The sequence below is a fragment of the Protopterus annectens genome, chromosome 1.part1 (assembly GCF_019279795.1).
Source record: "Protopterus annectens isolate FY-2018-M chromosome 1.part1, PAN1.0, whole genome shotgun sequence".
NCBI classification, from domain to species: domain Eukaryota; kingdom Metazoa; phylum Chordata; order Ceratodontiformes; family Protopteridae; genus Protopterus; species Protopterus annectens.
The window spans coordinates 640860100-640883514 of NC_056726.1; positions in this window are offsets into that span (position 1 = coordinate 640860100).

The following is a 23415-nucleotide window of genomic DNA, read 5'->3' on the forward strand; positions in this document are numbered from 1 at the left end:
TGGGCCATAGTAAAAACACATCTGACACAGATATCCTTCAGAAGGGTCTCACAGAAACGGATAACTGGTGCCAGAGCCATGGCCTAAAGTTAAATGCCAAAAATGCATAGTCATACCCTTCGGGAAAAACAAGGTTACCCCTAGCTACCAAATAGGTGGCAATCCACTGAGTACAGAAGAAGTTATCAGGGACCTGGGGACCCAGGTTGATAGTAGTCTGTCATTCGACACCCATGTAGCTAAAGTAGTTAGGAAGACCTTCTACATTGCCCACCTTATCATGAAGGGATTCTCATCTAGATCAAGGGAGGTCATAGTCTCCCTATACTCATCACTCATCAGACCAATGATTGAGTACAATGCCCCATTCGAATGTATCTGACCCGACACTTGCAGCAGCTGGAGAGGCCACAAAGTTCCTCACCAAAAGGATAAAGGGTCTCAAACATCTGTCCTATGCTGCCCGACTGAAAGAACTCCAGCTCTATTCAGTCGCCACCGCTTGCTCAGAGGTGACCTTTGCCTAACATACAAGGCCATGTCAAACCCAGATTTGATGAATATGCTTCACCTCAAAAATCTAGATCCGTCAGAGCCACAAGGGCGGAGACTTAAACCTCGACACGGCTATTAATAGGGCGTGCTGGAGGGATAGATTCATCACCCAAAGACTCCTATGCTGTGGAATAAAATCCCGGTATATGTGAGGCAGAGCACCTCGCTGGCCTTGTTCAAGAGAAATCTTGACCAATGGATGGGAGATCGCAGATATACCCCAGGGATTACCTCAGTGTCACTGCTCAACAGAGGCACAGCAAAATAATGGGTATAGTTCCCCATACTAAAGGGGTGGCGTAAGCCACAAAACTATGGGCTAGGCTTGTAAATGCCCTCGGGCAGATAGCCTAGTATGAACCTATGAACCTATGAACCTAAGGAAGGTGAGAAAAACAAAACAGATGATAAATACCTGAGAGGATAAGGTGGGTGAAAGGGACAAGACAGATCCAGAAATTTGTGAGGCTCTTGGTAGTGAACACCTAAAAACCATACATAGAGGAAAAACTAAAACAGTACTGAGGTGGAAAATGACCTGGGGAAAATTTCTTGGCAACCAGACTGGATACAGAATCCTGAGAGAACATATGCACTTTAGCTGGAAAGGTGGGTGATAAATACAAGGAGGTTACATGTATTTGCCTAAAAGTGCATGCATAAATATTTTTATATCCCACAGAAAATAGAAAGGATGCTGCCAACAGCACAGTTAGATTACACAGGAAGGGGAGAATTGGCAACATACATTCTGGTCATGCTAGAGGCTGAGTAACTTTACAAAGGGCCTAGATGAGATGGTTAGAGTAAACACACAAGGAAATGTGGGAATAAGAACATTTATTTTCTTAGGCCTGGAGAACCAAAGAGATATAGGCAGCAGATATCGATCAATATGTGTGAAGTCTTGATGCACCCCCCCCCCCAAAAAAAAGACCAAGAAATAGGAATAACTATTAGTTATCAGGCACACACTCTTATAAGTATAGCGATAACATGAAATGGAATAGAACACAACCTAAACTTGAATTGACAACAATTTTACACACGTTCACTTGCCTGACATTGCATTGCTACACACCACTAGGTATACTTCTCCAGAAGCAAAACAATTCTACACTGTTTTGCTGGTAGACTACTAAAGGCTAGAGACATGTGCATGTTAGCCTGAAATCATCAAACACTTTTCTTATGACTTTAACAAATTATAGTTAAACCATGTAGCTAGCCAGCACAAAATAAATATCAACATTGTGTATAGGTTCAGTTGCAGGAAAAAATAAATATCTGACTATATTTCCACAATAATCTTCCCCAGGTTTGGGAAAAGTGTGAAAAGATTTTTTGTTTAGCAGCCCAAAGGGGTAGAAAATACTCTTCTGTTGCAATATGGAAGATCACTACTACCTGTCAGGTTTATAGAGTGTAGATAACCCCTGTGGCCACGTTGAATATGGTAATTAGTTGTCAATTCATTACACTTTATGAATCACTCAATTTGTGCAATAAGCAAGGGAGATAAATATTTTGTTGGTGACTATACAATGACATGAATACACTTGAGAAATACAGGAACGGTGATTAAGATATTGTCAAGTTAATGTCTTCCAAGCATTGCAAGTAATGGTTAGTTAACGGTATGTTAAAGATTCATACTCATCAAACTCACCCTTTGAAAGGGTATGTATAACAGGTATACTCAGTGGGATATGACTGAAGTATGTATTTATTTTATTTTACATTTATTTACCAGGAAAGTCCAAGTGGGCATGGATCCCATTTTCAGCGGAGGCCCACAAAGATTAGTGCACCAAGTACAGTAAATACAATACACATGTTAATAAAGTACAGCACAGTCAAAAAGTTAATAAGGTACAATTTAAAGGCTAAGAAAGGAGTAAAAAGTAAATACACTATGAGGAGCATAGTGTGTTACAATAAACAATTCATTTGAAAGTTTGTTCAGTCATTTGGTTACATTCATCAGTGGCTAGTACAGTAAACACACATTGATTAAGTAAAGGTATAGAAAGGAGTTGCTGCAAGCTTTCATAGTAGGTTAAAGTATGATATGATATAATTAAGTGAAGCTGCCCAGGGTCAGAACAATTACATAACCAAAAACTATGTAAATGGGACCGGAGGAGTTTTTTGAAATTGTTTCTGTTTTCAGTGCTCCTAATATCTACAGGGATGGTATTCCATGCTTTTGTAAAAGAAATGGAAAACAAGGAGTCCCCAGAGCTATTGTTGCTTTTGCCTATGTCAGCCAGTGCTTTATTGGTGCATCTTAATAGACGTTTGTTAGAGTAGATATTAAGTAGACCTTGAAGAGCAGGAATGCTATTGGGATAATATACAATCTGGTGGGCTATTGTAAGTTGGTTATATGTGAACAGGTTGGGTAATTCTAGCCAGGATAGTTGCTTGATTGTTATGCAGTGATGTGTCCTTAAGGGTGAGTATGATCCTCATATTGGTTATTTCATCTAAAATGTATGCAAGATGGTTGTGCAAACATTTCAGATACAGTCAAGATCCCTAATAACAGTGAATGACAGCTCCAACAATGTGAACTTGGATTACACATTAAGCATATATTTGCAGAAGAAAATGGAATTGAGTTATCCTATGCATTAAGACATTCACAGGTCAAAGAAAACACAATTAATTCTTTACATGAATGTCACCAATATGCATTGCAAAATTTAGGTTGTACCCTCAACTTCATTTTCATTGTCAGATGTGTTTTATCCTCCCATTATTACAATGAAATCTGTTCCAAAAATGAGAAAAAAACACCCATGACCAACTGTGTTGCACATAAATTACCAGTGCAGAGATTAAATACTTTTTTTTACTCAGATGATTTTTATTTTGAATATGAAATAAAACAATAAATGAATACTTATTACAATTTACAATCAAATTAGATAATACTTAACTATATACAAATTTATATTTAGCCTGACATGTTTAAATTGAGTGATAACAAGTTATACAGATATAATTTAATTAAACTTAAGAAGTACTTGTTTCAAGAGGAGGTTAGATCCATTTGCAAAGCGTCAATCAATATCTAAACTTTTTTCCATGGATTATTAGTTAATGGCCTAGGAAACAATCTTAATTCTTTGGTTTTAACTTCCATCAAGGCTGTCCTCTTCAATAGATACAGGAAATCTTCTTTGCTAGGTACTGTGGTAGAATTTCATCTCTTTGTTATGCATTTCCTAGCTATAGCTAGTATAGTCCAAAGTATATAGAGGTCAGTTTTATTTGAAAAAAAAAGTTATATTCAGTAATATTAAATCCTTGGTCATGACAAAATTATCTGTATAAATTGCCTGCATTCAATTATTAATACTTTCCCAAAAGGGTTTAATTTTTATACATTCATAGAAAATGTCAGACCAATCAGCTTTATCAAACTGTTGACATCTCCAGCATAACCCATTATTAGAAGGATTGATTTTTGAAACTTTATCAGGGGTTAAGAAGGATCTATGGAGGAATTTCCAGGTAAATATTCTCCAATAATGAGAACAAGAACTCAATTTTACTGAAAGTAGTAGATTTGATTTATTTTCTGGGGTTAATTAAATCGTATATCCTTTAGTAATAAATTGCCAGTATGCTGGTTTAAGTAATGTTTTGTAGTTTTTTATTAGATTGTATAAGTATGAAGTTCCATTTTTCATATTATTATTATTATTATTATTATTATTATATAAAATTTCAAACAGTCTGATTATAAATTTAGGTGGACTTGAGAAATAATAATTATTTATTATCCTACATAGATCCTTGGAGTATGTCAATATATTCTGAAGTATTAACCATTCATGAGAATTCACTTTATAAGTTGACATCATATATTGTATATCCAAGACTTGCTGATTTTTTATACAGTGCAGCCAACAAATTAGATTTTTCTCTACCCAAGAGAAGACTATATCCCTATGAATTCTATCTGGAAAGTTTTTAGTAATGCTGAAGGGAATTAATGTTGCAAACCAAAGCTTTAAATCCATATTCATATTTATAGATTTCCTAAAGTGATTAAATAAATGATTTAGTAAATTTGACCTAGTTAGTGTAGTTATATTGTATTGTAAATTTAAGGTCAATGAGTGCCATAATATCCTTAGCTATAGTAATTTTTGCAGTGACCCTAATGATAATGGACATCAGCTGGGTATAACAGCCCTCTGTTTCTAATGCTTAGTCAAACACTCTGCTTGTGCTGTGCTGACGAGGTCATAACAAGGCCGAAATATGCATATCCACAGCTAGTGGGGTTTGGCTTTATTGGCCTGAAATTGTCCATTAAAATGACAAAACAAGTCATGGGCATTCAGAATTGTCATTGAGCTGAAAGACATGATGTTCATAAGGTTCATTTGGATATATCCCATGTGCATCTGATGCAAGAGGTTTGGGAGGTCACTCAGTGGAAATTCTAGCTTTGCTGGAGTTTTCATATTTGTTTTTACTGATTGGTTTTTAAGTGACCTTCTCACTCATTGTTTTAGCTTGTTGTTTGGGATATTTTTGCAGTGACCCTAATGATAATGGACATCAGCTGGCTATAACAGCCCTGTGTTTCTAATGCTTAGTCAAACACTCTGCTTGTGCTGTGCTGATGAGGTCATAACAAGGCCGAAATATGCATATCTACATCTAGTGGGGTTTGGCTTTATTGGCCTGAAATTGTCCATTAAAATGACAAAACAAGCCATGGGCATTCAGAATTGCCATTGAGCTGAAACACCTGATGTTCATAAGGTTCATTTGCATATATCCCATATGCATCTGATACAAGAGGTTTGGGAGGTCACTCAGTGGAAGTTCCAGCTTTGCTGGAGTTTTCATTTTTGTTTTACTGATTGGTTTTTAAGTGACCTTCTCACTGATTGTTTTAGTTTATCTATAGTAATAGTATTTTTAAGTAAATTGTTTTCATTTCAGTAATTTCTATGTTAAATTGTTAATCACTATGTAATCCAATGTAACTACTGTCTGTTTATTTTACTGTTGAGCTTTTCTCCCCGGGCCTCCGCTGAAAATGGACCCACATCCAGTCGGACACTCCCGATCAACAAATTTAAATAAATAAATAAATAAATTTATTATTATAGTTGTATGTAACAATTTCCAGTTGAATATATAACTAGGGTTGATCCATTCTATCACAGTTTTAAGTAAAGTAGCTCGTATATAAGATTCAATATCTGGGAAATGTATTCCTCCCTGATCCCATTGTCTGATATGATGGGTATATGCAATTTTGTTTCTTTTAGGATACCACAAGAATCTTAGCATTATTGATTTTATTTTCTTAAGATACGTTTTCTCAGGAATTAACAAAGGGGCTTGTACAACATACAAAATTTTACGAAGAAGAACCATTGTAATCAGCTGTAGTCTATCTTCAAAAACTATGAATAACTTATTATATTTGCACACTAGAGAATCTATTGTATCCATGACCCTTATATAAGTAATATTCAGTATATCTTGTATATTTTCACACAGGTCTATCCACAGGTATTTTATTTTTGTGACTTGTTCTCTTATGATATGATTCTTATCTATTTGAAAATATTTTTTTTTATTTAATAATAAATATTTAGATTTTTGAATATTAAAACGGAGTCCAGAGATCTTATGAAATTTCTCTTATCAGATTATCTAGTTCATCTAAAGTTTCTTTTGAATTCAATAGTGTAAGAAGTATATCGTCAGCAAAGAGCATGATCTTCGAGTTATATTAACCAAATATATTTATTCCTTTTATCTTTGGATTATTTCATATTAATATAGCCAATAGCTCTATAGCCAATGCAAATAAAATGGGTGACATAGGGCATCCCTGTTTAGTAACTCTCGTAACTTGTATAGCCTCTGAAGTAAAGGGTCCTATTTAACATAAGTTAAGTTGTTTTCATAAACCTTTTTAAGAAACATAATACAGGAGATAGGAAAAGCATAAGCTTCTAAGATTTAAATTAAATAATCCCAGTTCAAGGAATCAAAAGCCTTCTCAATATCTAGTCCAGTTATTAAGGCTTCTATATTTTCTTTCTTTAAATAATCAATTAACGTCAATATTTTTTTAATGTTGCAATGTGCATGTCTATTTTGAATAAACCCGGTTTGGTCATAGTTGATTATTTCATACATTTCAAATATACCTATCTAAATATCATAATTCTACCGGGCAATTTTAGTAAACAACTTTACCCTAAACACATAACATACCTTCACTCCCTACTAGATGGAGACATACATCCTAACCCTGGCCCAAACCATATCCCCACCTCTGGAAAATGTAATACTTACACCATTAGCTCCATAGCCCCTTCAAAGCCTAAGAACTCTCTCCTCATAGCACATCTCAATATACGTAGCATTAACAGTAAAATTCCTCACCTCCATGCCCTTTTAGATGTCCACCAATTTGATCTTCTATGCTTATCTGAAACTTGGCTAAAACCTACTGTTAAAGACAATGAATTAACCCCTCTGGGTTATAATATCATAAGAAAAGGCTGCACTACCAAAAAGGGAGGAGGGGTCACAATCCCATATAAAACAGAACTACAAGTTAGCACTATAGACCTTAATCCACCTTTAGACAATAGAGCTGAAATACTTATCTCCATACTTCAAATCAACTCTTGCAAAGCCATAAATGTTATTTGTTTATACTTGCCCCCAGGAAATAACATAAATACTGTTGAAAATATTCTTAATTGGACTTCTTTTAATCACCCACAAGAAACCATAATCCTAGGAGACTTTAACATAGACTGGCAGTCCTGTAGTAATGTACACCCCACCACCCATATTAACGTATACGGCTTTTCACAAACTATCATCTCCCCCATATAAAATCCCATATAAAACAGAACTACAAGTTAGCACTATAGACCTTAATCCACCTTTAGACAATAGAGCTGAAATACTTATCTCCAAACTTCAAATCAACTCTTGCAAAGCCATAAATGTTATTTGTTTATACTTGCCCCCAGGAAATAACATAAATACCATTGAAAATATTCTTAACTGGACTTCTTTTAATCACCCACAAGAAACCATAATCCTAGGAGACTTTAACATAGACTGGCAGTCCTGTAGTAATGTACACCCTACCACCCATATTAACTTATACGGCTTTTCATAAACTATCATCTCCCCCACCAGAACTAATAAACCCAACAACAAAGAAAGTACCCTGGACTGGATACTTACTAATAATCCTCATCAAACGTACAAAGTAGGAACCCTCCCTGATGACCTAAGTGACCACACCCTTACCTATATTATTAGATATAAAACTAACCTAGCTTACCCTAACACTGTCAGAAGTGGACGCAACAGTAAGAAATTTAATCCTGAACTCTTCCAAACAGTAACTGGTCACCATTAAAATCTCTCCCACTAGATAAAGCAGTAGCCTATTTAATACCACATTCTTAGCCATCCTGAACGACCATGCCCCAGCACGTTCTGTTAGATGTAAAACTAAACCAGACCCCTGGCTCTCTAATGACACTAGGCAAAAAATTCTTCTGAGAAACAAATCCTGGACAAAATGGCGAACTACTAAGAATCCATTAGATCACCAAACCTTTAGGCAACTTAGAAACAGTACTAAAAAAGCCATTGTACTAGACAAAAAAACCTTCTCCCACCAAGCACAGCAGACATATCATAATAAACCACAAAAGTTTTGGAACAGCATTAACAAACTTCTTTACCCAGGACAATCCATCACTCCCAACCCACTAGGCTCCAACCCTGACAATCCCACTCACACTGCCAATGCCTTTAATTCCTTCTTCACCAATGCCATCCAATCTCTTGCCAGCCACCTATCTCCTGATACCTCTAATATTCCTACTTCATCTTCAATCACTCCCCCTTCATTTCAGTTACAACCTGTCTCTACTTCCACTATATGCTCCCTTCTCCTAAAACTAAAACCTACCACCCCCTCAGCTGACCAACTCCCAGCAGAATACCTTCAAAAAGGTGCTAAAGCCATTGCCTACCCCATATCCATTCTGATCAATAGAACAATAAATGAAGGAAATATCCCATCCATCTGGAAAATCTCTCACATTATTCCATTACACAAAGGTGGAAATTCTTATGACTTCTCTAACTACCGTCCTATAGCTCTGCTATCTCCTTTGGCAAAAATCATGGAAAAGTGTATCCATAAGCAACTTCTTAATCACCTTCTCCAAAACTACTTACTTGCCAACTGTCAGCACGGCTTTAGACCATATCACAGTACCACCACTGCCCTGTTATCATTCACAGATTGTATTAACAAAAACCGCAACAAAAGTATTCTTTCCTCTGCAGTATTCCTTGATTTATCCAAAGCTTTTGACATGGTTAATCACCAACTCCTCTTACATATAATGAAATCTCTATCACTTGTTCCCTTAACCATTAATTGGTTCAAATCTGACCTTGAAAACAGACAGCAGGCAGTACTCTGGCACAACAACATTTCTAACCTCCTTCCCATCTCCCTTGGTGTCCCTCAGGATTCCATATTAGGTCCGCTGCTATTTTCCATTTATATTAATGATCTTCAATTAGCAATTCCACATACTACATGCATTCAATATGCGGATGACTCTGCTATCATCTGCTCAGCTACTTCTCAAACTGAATTACAAACCCCTACCCAGATAGCATTTAATACTGTTGAACAATGGTTCACACACCGTTGCCTCCTCCTAAATCCAAAAAAAAACTAAAATGCTACTCTTCTCACCAACCCGTATGTCCACACCCTCACATTTCACACTCACATCTAACAATGGTACTCTTATTTCTCCCAACCCAACTACTAAACTCCTAGGAATAACAATTGACAATAACCTCAATTTTTACATGCATATTAACATTACTATAAAAATAGTCAACAAGAAACTTGGATCCCTCTATATAATCAAACCCTTTCTTACACCAGTAGCTAGGGCTGCTACAGCTAGAACTCACCTAATCTCTACTCTACTCTATTTCTCACCCATGTATACAAATCTTTCTAAAAACAACCTCAACAAACTAGCAGTATCCTATAACAATATTGCCAGATTTGCTACTGCCTCTCCTTTCAGAACTCATCATTGCCTTAATCTAAAACAACTTTGCTGACTAGAGTGTCTGCACCATCTACAATTTCTCTAGCTTTCTATAGTCCACAAGACCCTCTATCAACCCTCAAATACTCCAATACTCTCAAGTCTCTTCACCCCCTACAGTAATCCTATAAACTTATGCTCATCCAACAAACTTATTTTTAACACTTGCAGATCCAACAACTCAGCAGGTGATACCCTGTTCTCTAATACTGTTGGAAAGCTATGGAATTTACTACCTACTGATCTCACTTCTCTGTCTTCTCTTACACTATTTAAAAAGAAACTCAAATTATATCTCAATACACACTGGTTATGTTCCTGTACTAATCCAGGCTAACTTTCCTATGTCTCATTAATAACAACCATTCATCTTTATGTATGTATACCTCCTTACGGACCTTGTGAAGCACAGTTGTAGTATTGAAGTTAGTATTGTTATAAGAATGTTTATCTATTGCTAGTATTGAATTTAGTATTGTTATAAGAATGTTTATCTATTGCTATTACAAAAAAAAAAAAAAAAAAAAAAAAGTTTTTCTTTTTCCTAACTGCTACTACTTTCTATATTTCAGTTTGTATGTATCTTTACTGTACTTCTTTTTATATTTTATTTTTGCATATGTCTTGGAGCTTTTTTCCCCTGGCCTCTACTGAAAATGAACATATATCCAGTTAGACTAGCCCGGTCAACAAATGTAAAATAAAAAAATAAATAAATAAATAAATTCATTTGATTTTTTAATTTTTTTACCAATATATAGACATAAATATTTTATAATTATTATTTAATAATGAAATTGGCCTATATGCACTGCAATGGCTATCATCCTTATTTTCTTTTAAAATGGGTATGATTCAGGAGTATCTCCATGAAGGAGGGATTACTGCATGAATTTGAATTTCAATAAATGTTTTATGTAACAATGAAGTTATACTTTTGGGGAATAATTTGTCAATTTCTGTGATTAAACCATCCATTCCAGGAGATTTACTAGTTTTACTTTCTTTGTATGAATGACTTCTTTATGTGTAATGGATTTTTGTAATTCCCTTTGCAAACTTTCAGGAATTGATTTAATATTCAAAATCATATTTTCTAAAATGGAATGTTCTGTTATAGTATTCTTGCTTTTATAATGATTTCTGTAATGACACTTGAAAGCATCTAGTATAGCTCCTATGTCCGAAACTTTCTTACCTTTTTCTTCGTGTAAGATATTAACAATAGAATTAGCTTTAGATTGCATTTTAACTTTAACAGATACATTATGAAAGTGTTTTGGAGAAGTGGCATAAGAATTTATATTTAACCTCTCCATGGCTAAATTAGTTTTGTGATTTAAGATTTTGATATATCTTTTATTTAAGTCTTCTATTGTCTTCTTATTCTCTAACAAATTAAGAGATTTTTTAGATTTAAATAATATGAGTTTTCTTTGTAGTTCTTGAAGTTCTGATTCCTATTCCTTGATTTTATTTTTGTACCAAGCAATCGCTTTCCCATAAATATAAGCTTTTAATGAATCCCAAACTATTACTATATTCACTTCTGAGTTGTAATTTATATCTACAAAGAAATTAAGTTCATTCACTAACCATTGCTTAAATTCTTTAATTTTTGTAATGTACGAAGGAATTCTAGAAATCAATGTTAGTGGTTTAAAATCTATTTGCATTTTTAGAACTAGTGAATGGTGGTCTGAGAGGGGGCATGGAATTATTGCAAAAGAAGTCATTTTCATTTGAAGATCCTAAGAAATGTATAGCTTATCAATTCTGGTTTGAGTACCAAATCTATAATCTTGGTGGGAGAATAACAAAGAATTGCTATCTATAACATTAAAGGTATCTTTCAATTTTAAAGATATGGTCCATCTTTTTAGTATTTTTGCAGTAGCTGTTAAATGTGGAGATTTTTTATTAGTAGTTTCAGAAGTATCAGTAATACAATTAACCCCCCCCCAATTACCTTTGGATATATTTGTAATTTGATCTAGATGTTTTTTAACTGTCCCCATCCCAATACCAGGAAACCAAGATAGGCTTTCTAGTATCCACAACCTGTTATTAAACTTCAAGATGACTATAGCTATAAGACCATCATTGTCTACATATTTGTGTATTATTTCAGGGTTTAATGAATTCTTTCTCCATAAAATTATTACTCCCCTCTTCTTTGTTTTAAAATTGGTGCATGCTAAGGTCATGCAATCACTTGGGTTCCATATGAAATTATCATTGCTCTTGAAGTGAGTTTCCTGTAAAAGAATAATTTGAGATCTTTTTAAATTTAGATATCTTAACAAGTTAGATCTTTTATTTGAACTATTTAGACCATTAATGTTTAAAGATAATAAAGCAAAATCCATATCAGATTATTTTGAATAAACATTTAAGGTGTCATTAACTTTACCTGGAATCATCCCCTCCTCTAATATTAAAATATTATTGATTTTTACATAATCAACTATCTCAGGGAAGCATGTTATCACTAAAGTACTCAACAAGTATACGACAGGCTTGGTGAAACTAATTAACATCCTAAAAACTAAAATAAATACTTAAATTAAAGTAGTTTGATCATTAATCCCAACCCACCACGGAATGAAATACATTACTAGTCCAACAGATAGGTACATCTGATGAACTAGCACTCTAACTTCCTTTTCCCATTTATTTGAGCTCCATATATACATTAAATACTAAAGAAGTCTATTAAAACTGCTATTATTTTGATTTTAAACATTCAGTTGTAGAAGGTATTGTTTTATATGAATTAACTATTATACCATTACCATCTAAACATAAAAAACATATGCAGTTGAATTATACTGATTATTAAACTTATTCAACTTATTTGTATCAGCATATCTTTCCATATTGGATATAATATTTACTTGTTTGAAGCAAACAAACACTTTAAATCCTTAATCACAAAGGCTTGCAACAAATAACATAAATTTTGAAGAATATCGCTTCCTGTAACAGACAAACATATACTTTCAAGTACTGTTCATTAAAATTAAGAGACTGTAAAATTATCTTATAACATAAATATAACCATTAATCTTATTGTGTTTTAGCTGGTATTTATAGTTATGTTAGAGAAAGGCATTCAAAGAAAGTGTATGTAGCTATATTAACAAAGTGGTGTAAAGCATAGCAGTTTTATAAATATGACTATCAGGTACTTATAGCATTCTAGATGCTTAGTTTACTTTAATGTTATATTTAGTTAAAGTATGCTTCAAACATCAACCAGTTTTAGCTTTATGTTCTCATATAAAGGGTATAATTAAATAAAGGGTTTCTAACTTGTTTCCATAAGTAAAATGTGATTGTGCTTCTGTAGACTACAAGAAAACCAACAACCAATCAATTCCTTACCTACTCGTTGCTATGACAACATTAAACATACTCAGCAGTTATAGAGAAAGCTGAAAACTGCTTCCCTAGCTCATGTGACCTGCAATCTTTAAAATCTTCATTTAAAAATTCACAAGCTCTTAATTCACGCTCAGTTACTGTGAGAAAGTGGCTCAATATACAGTTTTCCCCCTCACCCTTTCCTTTTGTTTCTCATCCCCCCACAAGGAACTCACTACCCATGGCCTCAACATGTCAGAGTCAGCTCACACCATGCTCATTCCATTTTTTACCCTATTCTCAGTATACCCTGCATGCAGCACTAAGCAGCTCAGACAGCAGCACTCCTCTGTTCCGTCCCAATGTATCTGCACATCAGCTCCACAAAAGCTGTGCTCGCAACCAGCAATAGTAGATTAAAAAGCAAGTTATGATTTCACATGCATAACAAAGCCACACACCAAGCACTATCATTTTAGAAGGCGTAAGACGGCATCACTAGAATGACACTTCTCGCCATCTCTGCCACAAACAACCCCCTCAAAGTAACCCTGAAAAGCAAAGATACCAAATGCATCAACAAGCGCTGCCCAAAATGCCACCCAGCCGACATCTATCTCCCTGGGAGGGAAACACATGTCTTGCCATTTTGGCTATCACCATCTCAACAATGCAGTCCTCCAAGAAACCCGAACCCAGCTTTCAGTGTCAGCTTTGTCCGCCAACTGCAACACAAATCACGGCCCTTGCAGAAAGAACACACAGCAACAACCCAACAAGATTCCAGGCAGAACATAACCATGGAATACAACAGCTCTCTGTCAATGTCCCTGGAATGAAAAATACACTGTTCGCCAGATTTCAGACATCAGTGCTCATAGCATTGCTCTCTAGGGACACACACATGGCTCAAGATGTGTGCAAAACACCAACTGACTACAAATGGCTGCAAAATGCATATATTATGCAGCAAACAGTGGGCAGTGAAACAAAGGTCAAAACAGAAAGGTAAGAAATAGTTGTTATTAATGCCTGGGGAGAGAAGGTTGGTGTTTGTATACTATAATAAATACCAGATTATGTGCAGTCAGTGCATGTTTGCAGCTTGCTAGATTGCCCCTCCCATACATCAGTGTAATGCATCATCCAAAGAAAGGACACTCAACTTCACCAACTCAATACATTTTATACTGTTCCCGATCAAAGTATTGTACCTAATAACCGATTTAGCACTTTAACACATGGAATGGTAATCTTCTTCTTCTTCTTTCGACTTTTCCCATTTAAGGGTTGCCAAAGTGGATCATCTGCCCGCTCATGATTGGCAGTAGAGTTTTATGGTATCGAGTTGCCAGCCCGGTGCCCAACCTTCCACAGAAGGCACACACACATGCACACACTCACACCTAGGGCCAATTTAGAGTTTCCAATCCACCTACTGCAAGTCTTTGGGATGTGGGAGGAAACCGGAGCACCCAGAGGAAACTCACGCAACCACAGGGAGGGCATGCATACTCCACACAGAAGGCACCCCAGCCAAAAATCAAACCAGAGAACCTCTTCCTGTGAGGTGGAAGTGCTAACTGCTGCACCACCGCGGCCACCCAACACATGGAATGGTAATAAGCTAGCATATTTAAAAAGAAATAGATGTTTTATGTGCACACAGGCTGACAACCAAGCAACAGTCTGAAACAACCAATGCTGATCAGACATAATACATATTTTCTCTACAATTACTAAATGGTAAGCAAGATAAACTCCAGGACTATATTATAGGCACATTTTCAGCATGTTGTGACTGGAACTCGAAGGCGTCCCCTTCCTAACAACTTCAGTCACATCAACAATGAACAGAATTGATTCAAGTTACTTTAATTTTAACTGTCAGTCCTCAATTGCGTTTCTTAACTTGAAAACGGAGACCATTCATAGTTATGAGGGGCATTTCAGTAATACAGTCTGAAAACCATTGGAATGCTACTATATAGATCTCTTACATTCAAAGTGATATTACATCTAGCGACTAGGGTTCAGTTCAGCTAATAGAAAATATCAATAAGCAGTTTAATAATTAAAAAAAAAATAATTAACTAAATAGACATGAAACTAATAAGCTGAAAATACAGTTATAAAACAAAATATTTTAACTTTGATATTACTAGTTTGCATAAGTAACTATATTAAATAATTAATTTTAACATATATTTAGTATAAGAATATAGAGAGAGAAGAGAAAAAAAACAGAAGAAAAGAAAACATAAAAAAGACATGAGGAAAGGAAAGAAAATATTAGCAAGAAATAACTTATGACTAATATTAAATTAGTAAATCATGTGCGAAGAGTTATAGGAAACATACCTTTTCCTGTATATATGTGTTATATATAAATGCATGAGGTTAAAAGTTTTGTAACATAGTGAATCCATTTAGATGATTTTAATAGTTAGGTTTAAGTTGACACTTTGAGAGATTTCAGAGATGTTGGTACTTTAGATTCAGTTTCCTGTTTCTTCTTTTAAACATCAGTCCAGCCATTTTTATCAGTGGTTCTCTTCAAGGATGGGGATGCCCATTCCATATCTTCTGAGATAGTTATGATGTTATTGTTTTTGATGAATTGTAGGGCTTCTTCCAGAGTGTTGAAGGTTCTCATCTCACTTAGGTGGAGAATTTTTATTTTTGCAGGGAAGGCTAACTGAGCTTTAAAGTTGTTCTGTTTCAGAGTTTTTATTAGTAGCCATACCCTTTTCCTCTGCTCCAGCACTTTAGTGGAATAATCATTATCGGATCTTATTAGATTCTGATTGTATTTAATAGGACTTTTCCTCCATGCTGTTTTTAACACTAGCTCTTTGTCCATGAAAGATAAACATTTTATTATAATTGATCTTGGTGGCACATAAGATGGTAATGAGTTTGATGCTGAGGTTTTACTTCCCTGACTTCAATGTGCACACACTATACCAAATGAAAATCCTTCTTTAAGATCTCGAATCTCTAGAATCCATGAATTTAAGAAAGATATGATGTCCCCTCCTTCTGTTTTCTCATGTAAACCGAAAATCCTGATGTTTGATCTTTTTTCCCTATTTTCTATGTCATCTACTTTATTGAAGAGCCAGGTATTTTGCTTCAGGAGAAACTCTGTTTGTGTTTCCTCTTCTCTAAGGCATACATCGATGTCTGACAAAGAGGCTTTAGTGGTTATCTTTGATTGATATGGCTGAAGTATTTCTTTGAAGACCTCTGTTTCTGTGTGTTCTCTTTTAAATTCTGTAGATTAACCTTGAAGTCATCCATTTTCATTGATAATTCTTGTAACGTAGTAGTCACCAGTTGTAGTTCCTTTTTTAGTGTCAGATCAGAATGAGAATTCTTCAGGTTACTCATTTCTCCAATTACTATATACAGACTCTTGAATAATTTGACAGGAAATTTCTTGTAAAAATCCACAAAAACTTGTAATTAGTTACTTTAGACTGTTAAATAATTACTTGTACTGTTTTTGTTAGAAATAATTAATATAATTTCCTGATTTTAATACTAGTTTATGGAGCTCCAAAAAGTGCTGCCTTTAGTTAGCCATTCAGGCTCCGCCCCTTATGAAATACTTTTAAAGGGTAACATGCAGTACTTCTATTAAGTGCTTATGTGGTGCAACAAGTTAATGATGTGAGCAGTGCATTGGTTAAGGGTTCAAATTATGTAAAGGCATTATTCTCTTAAAATTGTGAAACTGCGTACTCATTTTAAAGGAATAACCCTCACCTTTGCAAGTGTCTGACATATATCTATTTCATGTGCCTCATTGGTCCATTGCAGTGAGACTCCTTAAATGATAAAGCTAGACATATAATTATAATGACTTCTGTGTTAATGACAGTCCTGGATACATAGACAATGACACATGCACTATATACTAAAACCCCTTTATCGTGCACATTACATAGGTATTCACTGTTGAAAACATTATCCATTAGCCCAAATCATTTAGGAAAAATGATGAAGGTTCATGTTCAGATGCTGTGTGATGGCTGGCACTGAGCATCATATCTCTCAACCTCTTACGGCAAGAAATCTGGACAAAGCCACAAATAATGGTGGAACAATGGCTCAAAAATAGGGATACTTTTTAAATATTGCTCCTACAAATGGAGACATTTGCCAGAATAGCAAGTTTTACATTAGCATGAATTTTCTGAAGGATATGAAGTCAGAAGATCAAATGTCTGCCATTATTTTCTGACTTCCATCCTCAATTATTTGCCAGTGATTTGCCAGCAAACTACAATTTTATGAGAAATGGACCAAAAATATAACTAAAAAATCTGGAACTTCTGTGGAAATCTGGACAGTTGAGAGCTATGTTGAGCATAGTGGCTGATCATCAGTTCCCCTTAGGAAATATAATTTCTTGTCCCATGGCAAGAAATGAGAAACATCCTGTGCATGTGCAAAGACTTAGCCATCCTTTGCCCAACAAGTATGGCACCAGCAAGCATCAGTTAGCATATTGGACATAAAAGTAATGACAGAAGACTGGCTTCCCTGTAACTGTTTTAATAACTCAACATGTTAATGATATGACTACTCACTTATAGTACAATAGGTGCAGGGTTTGAATCCAATCAGTCTTGAGGCATTATACATGTGATCATTTCATAACATTTATAATATACCCTACTCCTAAACAAATTCTTTCAATAGAAATATGACAATATTTCTTAACCTGTAATATTTTGCATGGCTCAGTCTTACCATTTCACTTGTATGTATCCCCTTATTATACTATTAATTTTCACATAGTTGCTTCCAAGTCTCACACACCCATCCTATCATCAGTTGATGTATAACTGTTTCCAGTGTCATTATAACTGAAGATTTTTTTTTCAAATTTTGCCTTTATTGAATTTGTTGGTTTATCAAAAATCAATTTAACAAAACAGAAAAATAACATACATAGATACAGATAATATACCAGATATGTTAACCAAGACGTATGATGCAATTACGATGATGTCCATACTTCTGGAGGTATGTAGTGCATCTTGATTAACTGTGTTAATTATTTAATGGTATGTAGGTAATTTTTGTGTGAGCACTGGGTGATTAATAATTTTCATTTAGATGTAAAGGAGCAGTAAATAGGGAAATGAGAATGGTTCATTTGTTATGTATTTTATGTTTGGGAATAGGAAAGGAAGAAATAAAAATAATAAACTAATCTATATAGAATATGTACATTATTTACACTATAGATGCCATCTGGTGTGAGTCAGAGGAAGTTTGTGTTATGATAAAGCAGTAGTTTGACCTGAGCATAAAGTCAGTGATGGTATTCTATTGTTTGATTAGTGATTGTCTTCATGAGGAGTAAGTGTGATAGTTGGGTCATTTCTATTAGTTAACTAAAATAGTATCAAGCAGGATATTCCAGTATTTTTGGAAGTAGGACTTTCTTTTGATGCTTTAGGTTGCAAGTTGATGAGATGTATTTTGTTCCCATTCCTTTGAAGTTTTCCCAGGAGACTGTAGGTTTATTAAGTCAATTATCTGCTATAAAGTGTTTAAGTAGGGTGCATACTGTGATTAGGACATTCTTATGAATCCCTGTGACATATTTGGGATTATATGAAGGATTGTAGTTTCCCATGAAAAAGTGTTTTTTTCATAACCCACTTTTTCATGCTGTGTTCTAAGGGAGCATGATGTGGAGGATATCTGCAGTGATAATGGAGCAGAATGGGCATGTTTTATCTTTTTTATAACCAAATTAGTTAAGAATGGCTGAAGTGAAATAGGAGTTGTTTATCATGAGTTGTGTGTAAATTAGGTTTTTGAAGGGAGACAGATTGAGGGTGTTCAGTATAGTGGCATAGTTCTGGTCGAGTGAAATATTCTCATTCATTGCCTTCCAGTATTTTGAATATAGGATTGAAGACTGGTATTTGATTCCTGATATTAGTTCGTAAGTTTAGGAGATCATTCTTTTTTTACAAGATAGTGTTTGAATTATGGATTGAGTTGTTTTAATTTCACATTCATCTATTTTCGTATTGGAATATTTTATTTTTATTAGTGATTTAAGTTGTCTAAGGATGGGATCATAGTTACTTGGTGCATCTAGGCCAGATCTTAGTTCATTTATTTTTGTCATTTTTTGAAGTGGTATAATTGCCAGATAGTTATGTTTTTTATTTGTGGGTATTTATTGAGATCAATCATTTTGTTATTTATTTTAGGTTGGGGTTCATATGTATGGGTTGTAAAAATTCTAGAATATTTTGTAGATTAAGGGATGCTATTAAGGATTGGAAGGCAGTTATTATATTTTTGATTATGGGGTGTACTTTTATTTGGGAAGTATGTTTTAGTTGTAAATAGGGAATGGGTTTGGAGTTGATGTAAATTTAGACTATTTGGTTGTACCAGATTTTTAAGGATTGGAAGGCAGTTATTATATTTTGATTATGGGGTGTAGTTTAATTTGGGAAGTACGTTTTAGTTGTAAATAGGGAATGGGTTTGGAGTTGATGTAAAGTGAGACTATTTGGTTGTACCAGATTTTTACCCAGGTTGGTGACCAAACTTGGCAGTATGTGTTGGATATTTGAATTACTCAGTTGGCCTTAATGATGTTGTAGTATAACCTGAAGTCAGGAGGCCCAAATCCCCCTTTCTCTTTTGAGAGTACAAGCTTTTGCTATTTCATTCTTATTGAGTTTGGGAACCACACAAATTTGGATAGAGCAGTTTCCATCTTGCTGCAGAAGTTATTGGAAATGTTTAGGTTGATAGAATTTAGATGGAATAGAATTCTGGACAGGATGTTAATTTTAAAATGGCTGTTTTTGATAAGAGGGATTTACAGATGTGTTTCATAGGTTCATAGGTTCATACTAGGCTATCTGCCCAAGGGCATTTATAAGCCTAGCCCATAGTTATGTGGCTTTCGCCACCCCTTTAGTTTGAATAAAAACTATGCCTATCATTTTGCTGTGCCTCTGTCAAGCAGTGACACTGAAGTAATCCCTGGGGTATATCTGCAATCTCCCATCCATTGGTCAAGATTCCTCTTGAACAAGGCCAGAGAGGTGCTCTGCCTCACATGTACCAGGATTTTGTTCCACAGCATAGGGAGTCTCTGGGTGATGAATCTGTCCCTCCAACACGTTCTATTTATAACCGTGTCAAGGTTTAAGTCTCCCGCCCTTGTGGTTCTGAGGGATCTAGATTTTTTGAGGTGAAGCATATTCATCAAATCTGGGTTTGACATGGCCTTATATGTCAGGCACAGGTCACCTCTGAGCAAGCGGTATGAGACTGAATAGAGCTGGAGTTCTTTCAGTCGGGCAGCATAAGACATATTTTTGAGACCCTTTATCCTTTTGGTGAGGAACTATTGGGGCCTTTCAAGCTGCAGCAGGTGTCTGGTCAGATACATTCCGAATGGGGCATTGTACTCAATCATAGGTCTAATGAGTGATGAGTACAGGGGGACGATGACCTCCCTTGATCTAGATGTGAATCCCTTCATGATCAGGTGGGCGATATAGAAGGTTTTCCTAACTACTTTAGCAACATGAGTGTCAAACGAGGCTACTGTCAACCTGGGTCCCCAGATCCCTGATGACTTTTTCTGTGCTCAGTGGATTGCCATCTATATGGTAGCTAGGGGTAACCTTGTTTTTCCTGAAGGGTATGACTATGCATTTTTGGCGTTTAACTTCAGGCCATGGCTCTGGCACCAGTTATCCGTTTCTGTGAGGCCCTTCTGGAGGATATCTGTGTCAGATGTGTTTTCGACTATGGCGCCCAGTTTGCAGTCATCTGCAAACTTTGTCAGCCATAACCCTCCTGTGTTTGCTTGTACTTCAGAAAAGTAGATGCCGAACAAGAGTGGACCCAGGACTGAGCCCTGTGGGACACCACTTGTGACAGGCTTTGAGTCTGACATGGCTCCAGCAACTCTGACCCTGTGGGTTCTGTCACTTAGCCAGTTTGCAACCCATCTTGTGATGTATGGGTTTACATTCAAGCTGATGAGTTTTTCGATGATACCTGAGTGGGGTATTGTGTTGAAGGCCTTTGCCAGGTCAAGGTAGGCTGTATGGACTGCCTTTCCCTCATCAATGGCCTTGGTGACAGTCTCGAAAAGTCAACCAAGTTTAAGAGGCAGGATCTGCCTTTGACAAAGCCAAACTGGGTTGGATCCAAACTCTGCAAGTTCCCTATGTCTTTATTTATGAGTTCCATTATGATCCTCTCCATGGCTTTGCAGATAAGGCTGTCAAGCTAATGGGGCGTAATTTCAGGGTCTGTGGAGGCACCGCCCTTATGAAGTGGGACCACAGTCGCCGTCGCCACGCCTTGAGTACGTATCCTGAGGTGAGGCTAAGATTAAACAGCTGTCCTAACTGTGGGTTTAATTCCTCGTTGAGTTCGTGAAGCACACAGCCGGGGACACCATCTGGTCCCATGGATGCTGTGTTTTTTGCCTTAGTGAGGGCAGTTCTCACCTGGGCGTTGGAGATGTTTGGGGGCTACAATCCTCTGAAATAGATATCTCTCCTTTTGGGGGAGAAGTTTGCACTGAACCTGTCAGCCAGTATGTTAGCAATGTGTGTAGGTTCAGTAATTTTCACATCATTTTGAACTAATTCTGAGCATATCTGGGAGTTTCCTCCTAGGTTTCTAACATAGCTAAAGAAGGCCTTATGATTCTCTTTAGAGTCCTTGGCGATTTTTCTCTCAAAATTAGTTAAGAATGGCTGAAGTGAAATAGGAGTTGTTTATCATGAGTTGTGTGTAAATTAGGTTTTTGAAGGGAGACAGATTGAGGGTGTTCAGTATAGTGGCATAGTTCTGGTCGAGTGAAATATTCTCATTCATTGCCTTCCAGTATTTTGAATATAGGATTGAAGATTGGTATCTGATTCCTGATATTAGTTTGTAAGTTTAGGAGATCATTCTTTTTTTACAAGATAGTGTTTGAATTATGGATTGAGTTGTTTTAATTTCACATTCATCTATTTTCGTATTGGAATATTTTATTTTTATTAGTGATTTAAGTTGTCCAAGGATGGGATCATAGTTACTTGGTGCATCTAGGCCAGATCTTAGTTAATTTATTTTTGTCATTTTTTGAAATGGTATAATTGCCAGATTGTTATGTTTTTTATTTGTGGGTATTTATTGAGATCAATCATTTTGTTATTTATTTTTAGGTTGGGGTTCATATGTATGGGTTGTAAAAATTCTAGAATATTTTGTAGATTAAGGGATACTATTAAGGACTGGAAGGCAGTTATTATATTTTTGATTATGGGGTGTAGTTTTATTTGGGAAGTATGTTTTAGTTGTAAATAGGGAATGGGTTTGGAGTTGATGTAAATTTAGACTATTTGGTTGTACCAGATTTTTAAGGATTGGAAGGCAGTTATTATATTTTGATTATGGGGTGTAGTTTAATTTGGGAAGTACGTTTTAGTTGTAAATAGGGAATGGGTTTGGAGTTGATGTAAAGTGAGACAATTTGGTTGTACCAGATTTTTACCCAGGTTGGTGACCAAACTTGGCAGTATGTGTCATAATTGGATATTTGAATTACTCAGTTGGCCTTAATGATGTTGTAGCATAACCTGAAGTCAGGAGGCCCCAATCCCCCTTTCTCTTTTGAGAGTACAAGCTTTTGCTATTTAGTTCTTATTGATAATACAAGATGTGATAAACAGCAACAACACAATCCAAGAATAACAGATTACAGACTCGAGACTTCGGATACCAATAAAACGAAGTATTTTATTCACAGAAAATGCAAAATACACTGGAGCTCTTAAACAGGGTTAAGCGCTTTCATCTGTCACACCGCAGATTTCATCAGAACCTGGTTCTGATGAAATCTGCGGTGTGACAGATGAAAGCGCTTAACCCTGTTTAAGAGCTCCAGTGTATTTTGCATTTTCTGTGAATAAAATACTTCGTTTTATTGGTATCCGAAGTCTCGAGTGTTGGGGAGTCTGTAATCTGTTATTCTTGGATTTAGTTCTTATTGAGTTTGAGAACCACACAAATTTGGATAGAGCAGTTTCCATCTTGCTGAAGAAGTTATTGGAAATGTTTAGGTTGATAGAATTTAGATGGAATAGAATTCTGGACAGGATGTTAATTTTAAAATGGCTGTTTTTGATAAGAGGGATTTACAGATGTGTTTCCATCTTGAGATGTCCTGTTCCACTTGTTCCCATACTCTTTGTAGATTATTTTTCATCAATATTGTGTGTGTATGTGCAAAATTTATACCCAGATATTTTAATGAATG